The sequence below is a fragment of the Muntiacus reevesi genome, chromosome 19 (genome assembly GCF_963930625.1).
Source record: "Muntiacus reevesi chromosome 19, mMunRee1.1, whole genome shotgun sequence".
NCBI lineage: Eukaryota > Metazoa > Chordata > Mammalia > Artiodactyla > Cervidae > Muntiacus > Muntiacus reevesi.
The window spans coordinates 14352782-14361435 of record NC_089267.1 but is presented as its reverse complement, the minus strand read 5'-3'; the positions used below and the strand labels follow the sequence as shown (position 1 = coordinate 14361435).

General features: G+C 39.1%; 1 protein-coding gene across 3 annotated transcripts in view; it reads left to right on the top strand.

Annotated features, from left to right (window-relative positions):
• Positions 1-943: 943 nt before the first annotated feature.
• FILIP1 (filamin A interacting protein 1) overlaps positions 944-8654 on the top strand; it is a 214818-nt gene continuing 207107 nt past the window's right edge. For all 3 annotated transcript variants that reach the window (XM_065911383.1, XM_065911382.1, XM_065911381.1), the window contains exon 1: positions 944-1373. The gene's annotated coding sequence lies outside the window, so the exon portion shown is untranslated. The remainder of the gene's footprint in view (positions 1374-8654) is intronic.

Below are 8654 nucleotides of genomic sequence, written 5' to 3'. Positions count from 1 at the left end.
CATTTTTAGCGATATTGATGAAAATTTTTTTTCAGGGCAATATTCTGGTGTGTTAGCCAATCATGGCCTGTGTGTGTGTCCCTTCCTTCTCTTAGCTCCTCTCACTGTTAATTCCACATGGGTAATTAGTACGGCATTTCTGATAATAGCCTTAAACACACATTTTTTCATGATTCTTGATCTTGGCAGATTCATGTTATTTTATGACACAGAATAAAGCAAATAAAAATATCTGAAGGCATTCTTCATTTTGGAGTTCTGGGTAGAAGTGACCACTCTCACTTTGGAGACTTGAGGGTTAATGATTTAGACAAGACTGTCGACAGCCAGGGGTGTCTCAAGTCCTGGTTTTCCTGGAGAGTTCTCCATTTCTTGCTTTGAATGAATGATCTCAGGGAGGACACTAAGATTTTCCTTTCAAAAACGTTATGTTACAGACATTCCTTTATGATAAACCTACCTTAATAACAGGTATAAAAGCTGATTAGGTCTGATATGACAGTTACGAATGTAATCTAACTATGTATGTAACACATCAATGTAAAAAACTGCTTGAGATTGATCTCTTACTGTGAATTTCCCCAACGATCGCCTTACAGTTTTTTGTTTTTTTTTTTAAAGACTTTTCTATCTAAGAAGGTTGATCTCAGAAAGCCTAATTGAGGAGAATATTGCATTGGTAAATTGCTTTGCTCGAGGCAACTGCCGCTGCTGCTTCTCCGATGTGAAAAACCTGAGTTCCAAATCACACTCGGCGTTTAAGGGCTTCCAGCAATAATTATGTCTGGGTAATGAGCAGCAGTCCTTAAAAGGGTCTGCTGTTTCCCCGCAATCTTTTCCGGGGCGAGCAGAGCCGTATCCACTGATAACCCGGCTGCCGAGGAACTGAGCAGAGCCGGCTCCAAACTTCTCAGCTGTTGACAGGCTTGACTTGCTGAGAACACTAGTTAAATATAGCACACGCGAGCTCAGCTCCTCGACAAAGTCATAGCTCTGACAGTGCTGCGAAGGGAGCAGAAGACGAGAAACCTAATCGCAGAAACCCAACAACACCTAGCAACAGTTGAAAAAACTTTTAAACAAAAGTCTGGGTGGGAGAGATACAACAGCCTCCAATTGCTGCTGATCGGGATTTCAGGGAGAAGGAGCCGCTTTCCCTTCTCTGCTGCCCCGTTTCCTGCATGACTTCAGCTATTGGCTAGTCCTAGGAAAGAAAGTGGGAAAAGCTTTTTCCTCTGTATTCTTTTGGGCTGGATGGTTTTCCAGGACTCCAGTCTCTCCTGGGCTGTGGGGCAAGCCCCTGGGTTCTTCACAGGATAAGCTACCTCCGTAAAGGACGTACCTTTGGTTTAGACGAGCTGCCTGCCAGTCAGGTAAGACCGAAATGCACAGCTACTTAACTCTCTTAAGAAATTTCTGCTTCCACAAGAAGAGAACTCTCTCCGAATCTGTGTTGTCTGTTTCCTTTGAGTCTCACTGTTCCACTACCTGATAACACATTTGAAACTGAGGACAATCCCTGCATTATTTTTTTTTTAAAGAATCAGAAAGTCATCTCTTTCTCAGAATTACCCGATCGCTTTTTAAACACGAGGATTGTTAACGATGCTTTAATAGCCATCAAGGTATTTCTGCCAAGTTATCACTTTCTGGCAGGTCAAAGAAATCTGACAAAGGGCAAATGCACAGTCCTTTCACAGTGAGGATGGCTAACCAATGGAGGGGATATTTTCCCTGGAAGCAAAAGCACTTCCATGTAATGAGACTCGCTGAGCAGCTCGTGTGGTAAACGAGAGGGAAGTCCTGCGTGTGTTTCTGTTGCCGTCCTTTCGCCTGGCTGCCGCTTCCCCCTTGCCCGCGTCTCTGATTTCACTGGTACACCTCGTGCTGGTTCTGACCTGGTTACATGACAGTCACCCCAAGCGCTTCTGACTAGGCACAAGATATGCCTGGTTTCAAATCACTGCTTTTGCAGTTGTTGAATATAAACTATGCAGGAGAATGTTAGTTTGTGGGTGTGGTTTTTGAGTAATTGCTTGTATACAGATAAGACAGATCCTGATTTTTAAAACTCACATTGAGTGTATTAGAAAAATTCTTTCTTAAGTTGCACATATTTGAGTATGAATGTGTTCATCCTAGTGTGAAGGGAATCCTCTTTTCATCCGTTGTATTGTCTCTACTTCCAGGAGTTGCCCTGCAGTTTTATCAGAATTGCTTAGAGTGATCAATAGCACACTGACTCTGATAAAAGTTATGGCTGCACATTGATGACATGGTTAGCTGGTAACTTGTGTCTGTAGTTGGGTTGGATTTGCATAAGAAGTTTGTTCCTCTGGGTGAACACGATTGTTTGAATGAATATTCTAAACCAAGGATAATTTCAAAGAAGACACAAATGAACATTTTAAAAACCATTTGAGTCTGTTTTGTCAACTTTAAAGAAATAATTTACCCAAGGCCAGTTTTGAACACATTGTTGACCAGAATGTATCAACTCTTCCAGTACATGTTCCGATTTAAAGAAAAACTAGTTAAAGGTTATATATATCATATGCTGGAAAAAATGAAACAGTACATCATTTCAGTATGTATTATATTTCATGACTCTGACTGTGCTGTTAGTTTACAAAGTAAATGCAGCTAATCATGTATAATGAATGTAACAGTGCAAAATGCACTCTGGAAATTTGGTGTCAGAGAATGAAACTTCTAATACTTTAGTGGAGATGCAGCATCTTTATCTTTAAAGAGTTTTGAAAAATCTGAAGTAAATGCTTTACATTTTTCTTGTTTTTATCTTAGGAAGGGTCACACCGTTGGCTTACAAATGTATGTGTACTGCCTTTAGTAGATTTTGGAGGCGGGTAATTTCTTTTGGAGTTAGTGGAACAGTGTGAGGATAACAGAGTGCGGCATTTGGCCCTGAGTAAAAGCCATGTTTCCTGATGGACTGAGTTTTGATTATCACTGGCTTCATGACTATAAGTTTACCCTTGAGAATCAAAAATAGCTCTGGTTAGAGCACGTGCTCTCCTCCAGTATATGCTCAATCAACTGCATAGATTGTGTTCTCTTGTTCACTCAAGTTCACATTTCCGTGTTATTTTGGAGTCGTCCCTTCCCCCTTCACCATAAGAGATTCCACTGCTGTGTCTCCACCACCGTAAGATCTGTTCCCTTCATGCTGGGTCTGGCTTGTATCATGACGGTTCTGCTCCACCCCGTGTTACCAGGCAAACCACCTTGCACATGTTGCTGTTGTTCAGTCGCTAAATTGTGCCTTTGACTCTTTTCCACCCCATGGACTGCAGTCCACTAAACTCCCTTGTACATGAGATTTCCCGGGCAAGAATACTGGAGTGGGTTGTCATCTCCTTCTACAGGGGATTTTCCCAACCCAGGGATTGAACCCACATCTCCTGCTTGGCAGGTGGATTCTTAACCACTGAGCTACTTGGGAAGCCCCCCACAATCCCATGACTGTGGGGTTAATTTTCCTTTGCTTGTCTCTTCTACTCCTCAGTTATCTTCTTCGGCTTCTAGTTGCTGCCAGACACCTAGGTTGGGTATTTTGAAAACCTTCCATCATCTGGCACGTACTTAACTTTTCCAGTCTCAGCTCCCACTACTCAACAACAAATGTCCCTCTGCTTCAGATAGGTCAGACTTTGGGCCCTTCTCCAAACACCTGCATACTGTGCATTTCAGTGCCCCACCTCTGCCCATTTTGTGCCCTCCTGCCTGGAACACGTTTCCTCCTCTTTCCTGAAGAAACTGTCCACTATTTAAAACTCACCACAGTGGCTTCCCCTTTCATGGTGATTTCCTGGACCATACCTTTTAGAATTGATTCCCTCTTAGTTTGGATCTTTTGGTGCTCTATTAGAATTAAGATCTTTTGGAATGGGATTTGGGTTTCCCAGGTGGCCCAGAGGTTAAAGAATCCACCTGCAATGCAGGAGATGTGGGTTCAATCCCTGGGTTGGGAAGATCCCCTGGAAGAGGGCCTGGCAACCCACTCTAGTATTCTTGCCTGGAGAATCCCCATGGACAGAGGAGTCTGGCAGGCTACAGTACATAGGGTCGCAAAGAATCAGACAGGACTGAAGTATCTGAGTATGCATGCACCCACAGAATGGGGTTTGCCTCTTTAAATTCAGGGCAATTTTATGAAAGTGACTAGGTACAAGGCATTATCCTAAACACCCTTTGGCTCTGAAGCTGTTCCATGCCATGCATCTTGTAGATGTTCTACGAACAGTTTTCGCTCTGGATTTCTAATGATGAGCATGAGAGAACATATAGATTAGTATAAAATTAAGACAAGCAACTATAAATGCAGTTAATAGCTTTTTATCTCAAAAATTTCTCAAGAAAGGTCTTCATAGTTTAACAAGCACAGAAAAATTACAAGTGATTGTAACTATGCTCAAGTACTTGATTGTGGAGATAATGTACATCTCAAGCAGGAAATAGGAAGGGGGACATATAAAGACTATACACACACACATATATGTAAATATACATGCGTCTCCTGTGTATACTTCAAAATACTGTAACTTGTATACTTTTATCATCTTTTAGTACTAGATTCTATTTATAGTTACTTTTGGCACTATTCATTTAAATCATAATTCCTTCCATTTGTGGATCATTGTGAATTAAAATCTGGCCTTGAACATTAAAATGTTTAAATATCATGTTCATTTTTAAAAAAATTTCCCTTGCTATTTTAAAAAGAGACATTTCTCAGTTTTATTCTAAATCACTTATGAGACCTATATCCTTACTGTGTGAGATAAAGTGTGAATTGTGATTTTGAACCCTTTTTTTTCTGTGTTCACCAAAAGAAAAGCATTCTCTTTATATTTTGAGATAACCAAGGAGGTTATCTTAAAATTACTGTTTTAAATGGGTGTTCAGCAAGAACCACTGTGGGATTTTCCTAATGAAATTTATGAAGTAGTTAATATATTCATTTAACAATGATTTCTTTGTGGTTATGATTTTTACTTATTCTTTTATTTATTTATTTGGCTGCACTGGATCTTAGTTGAGGCATGGGAGATCTTTAGTGGTGGCATGTAGGATCTAGTTCCCTGACCTGGGGTTGAACTCAAGCCACCTCCAGCTTTGGAAATGCAGAGCCTGGGCCACTGGACCACCAGGGAAGTCCCTTACTTATCCTTTAGAAGTGAAACTTTGTGGTAAAATATACATCCTAAACTAATGCTAATTATCTTTTTTGAAAGATGAGCATTTCTTCACAAAACAGGTGCCCTAAGAAACAGGATTTTATAGAGCTTGTTTAATCAACATTTTCACTTGTCTCCTAACATGTACGTTTTAAAAAAGCAGCATCATGGGAAATGAATGGTAAGCTTAGGTTGAGATCTATTAATATTTCAGCAAAAAAGTTTAAAATTGGTAACACCTTATTAGAAAAATAATATTTAAAAACCTGCAACATACATTTGTTTATAAATTAATTATTTTAAGATATACAGTAATAGAATAAAAGCTAAGCTAATAAAGTGCATTTTGTTTCCTTAAAAAAAATATGTTTTGTTTCCTTACACTGTGTCTGAGTTGAAGAGGTAACAGAAAGGTTATGTGATGGACATGGAGGAGACAGGAAAGGCTAATTGCATAGGGAAGTCAGATGGCCTGGATTCAGATTTCAGCTCACCATGACCCTGGGCAAATTACCCCCTGTGCCTCAGTTTCCTCATCTGTAAAATGGGAATAATAATGCTATTTTCCTCAAAGAGTTATTTGGAAAATTAAATGAGTTAATAAAACTTATAGTTTCCCAGTACTTTTCAATAAATTTAAGTTATTCTTTCTCTATTACTATGCCTTAAATATATTTATCATTTATTTTATTCTTTGTTGCACATGAAGTTCTTAGATGCAGACCCTCTGTAAAATCAAATTCGTAGATCATAGGAAAGGTTAGGGACATATTTCGTGGCTGGGTATTCTAAGAAGACATAATTTGAGCTCAAGCCAATAGTTTAGTATGGAATTTATATTTCAGTCCCTCCCTTATCACTCAGCAGTATGCTGTCTTATAGAATTATTACTAAGAAAGCCAAGAAATCACCCACAGCATAGACAGTTCCCTGGTTTCTATATTTGCAGTTGGAGATAAAGTATGTTTATACATAGAGTTTGGGTGTCTCTTTTATAGCCAACTATGCTTGGTAATGTATGTAAGGGAGACTTCCTCCTTCAAGGAGGGATATATTATTAAATTTATCACTCTCTATTTATTCCTTTAGATGTTTTGTTTTACTAACCTAGTAACAGATAAAAATGAAAAGACTGAAAAGGTCATTTTACACTACCTTCAACCTCACCAAATACAAGTGAATTCTTGCTATTCATTGCCCTTAATCCTAGTCATTCTTCTTAAACATGACAAGAAAGCATATTCCAAGGCAAAAAAACGAGTGTTTCATCATAAAGATGTACGAGCATGTTAGGAGCAGCTTATTATTCTATGTATTTAACTTAACCAAAAATATATGAAGCACTCTTATAAGTGGAGAGGTTTCTTAGTAACTTTAGTGCTAACAAACCTTATGCGGGGTACTTACAGTTTAGACCTATCCATTTAACTTTATTTTTTGTGATCAAAAGGATGAGTTTCTAAAAGATAAAGCAAACTGAATTCCAGAATGATCATTCTGTAATGAAGACCTTGTTTTAGAAAGAAAGAAAAAAGAAAGGAAGAAAAGAAAAGGAAGAAAATAATAAAAGAAATTTCCTAGCTTTTTAGAATCCATTGTAAAGATTCTAGAGCAAAAATACGGGAACCTCAGGAAAATATCCTGGATCATGTTCTTCTTTTCCCTTAAATGGTCAGTCCTACTTTCTAGCTATTCAGAGAGGAGACAAGGCTGCAGGCAGAATACAGCTTTCCTCATGGTGGCAGCTAAGGCAGTGCAATTTCCAAGGCTAGGCAGCGAGTTGTGTAAGAACTTAGAATTAGGAAAGTCCAACATGAATTAGGCAGCTCTAGTTGGCTTTTGACCAGCTGATTGCAGAACTTGAGAAACTCCCAGCAAAGAGATGAAGAAACACGATATTAACCAGCACTCTGGTCCCCGAGAGCTTTGTTTAAGCCACAGCAGCACTGAAAAGTCAAGAGAAGTTTGGTGTTGTGTTTCCTTTTTGGGAAATAGTGTCAACGTGCATAATATTGTGTGATTTATGTGTTCCCGAGGTCTGTGAAAGACAGACTTTAAAAAGAATTTTTAAAGCTAGTGTGGAATTTATCTCAAGTGGTCTGACTTTCATTGAGCCCTTAAGGTTTAGGGACTTTTTTGTTTTTGCTTAAATTCTGTCATCCACCACCTTCACCAAAACATAGATGAGGATGATTTTTGCTTCACTGGCCAAAGACCTTCTATGTCTACACTTGAAAGTAGTCTATTTTTGCTTTTTCAATAATTGTAATTGCAATCTTTCAGTCTTTCCAAGTTACTTTGAAGTAGTGAATTATCTGTCACTTATCTCTGTAAGGAAACGGTGGAAGAAAGCCATGAAATGGACATATCAGAGTTGGCCAAATGCATTCTTTAAAAAATAATTTGCTACAGATTTAAAACCAAAAGACAATTTGATTAAAAACAGTAGACTACTGACATCACCAAGACAATCAAGTTACTGCCAACTTGCCTTGTTTATCTAAAAGATCTTTGCAAAAATAAGGTCCCCCCTCCCCAACCCTGACATACACATGAGTCACAGACAGTACAGTAATAGGGATAAATGAACTTTATTTTTCTTTATATCTCTTTAATACACTTATGTCTTCAGTAACTCATTTTAGGGCCTGCTTCTTTGACTGAGGCACCACAGCACAACAGGAAAGGAAGAGGCATTGCTGAGTTCATAATGCTATTTCAGTGTCGCAGCCTAAGTACCTGAGGAAATGACACCCCGGGCCTGTATTTGGAGCCTTGCAGTTACTGTGACGACAACACACACTAAAGGAAAACAAAGATGGTCTGCCTGCCAGCGCAAGCTGGGAAGACTTTTGCCAGCTCAGGTTTTTCCTAATTATTCTATAAGTCTTGAAATGTGACACTGGAGATATTCAAGGCGCTTTGTGTTTCATTAACTGTTTAGTGAGTGACACATGCTTCAAGAGCAGCCTGGAATTTGGATGAGGGAGTGGCCTTTACACACAAGCTTGACTTTCACATGCTGTCTTGATAGAGCTCATCCCCTGGTTTGGGCACCACCAGGCCAGTTGCTTGGGTCCCAGCCTGTTGTTTGGCCCTCAAGGAAGCCAGCTGCTTTGGTAGAATTCACTCCCCGGGGGCCCCTCAACTTTGGTGACAAATCCCCACCTTCCATATTCTGTTCATTCCATAGATAGCTGCCCAGAATGCCAGGTGTTCCAACTAATGACTGGGACATCTGAATCCCAATTGTTTTACAGTGATATAAAAGAGAATATAATGATAATAATAGGTACTTTTTAATATAGGTTATCTACATAATGTTTTATTAGAGCTGTGCATAATTGTTTAGTATACATAAATGATGATAATAATAGCAAACACTGGAGATTATTCTGTGCCAGGCATTTTGGATAATTTTATTTACTTCTCAAAACAATCTGATGAGGCACTATT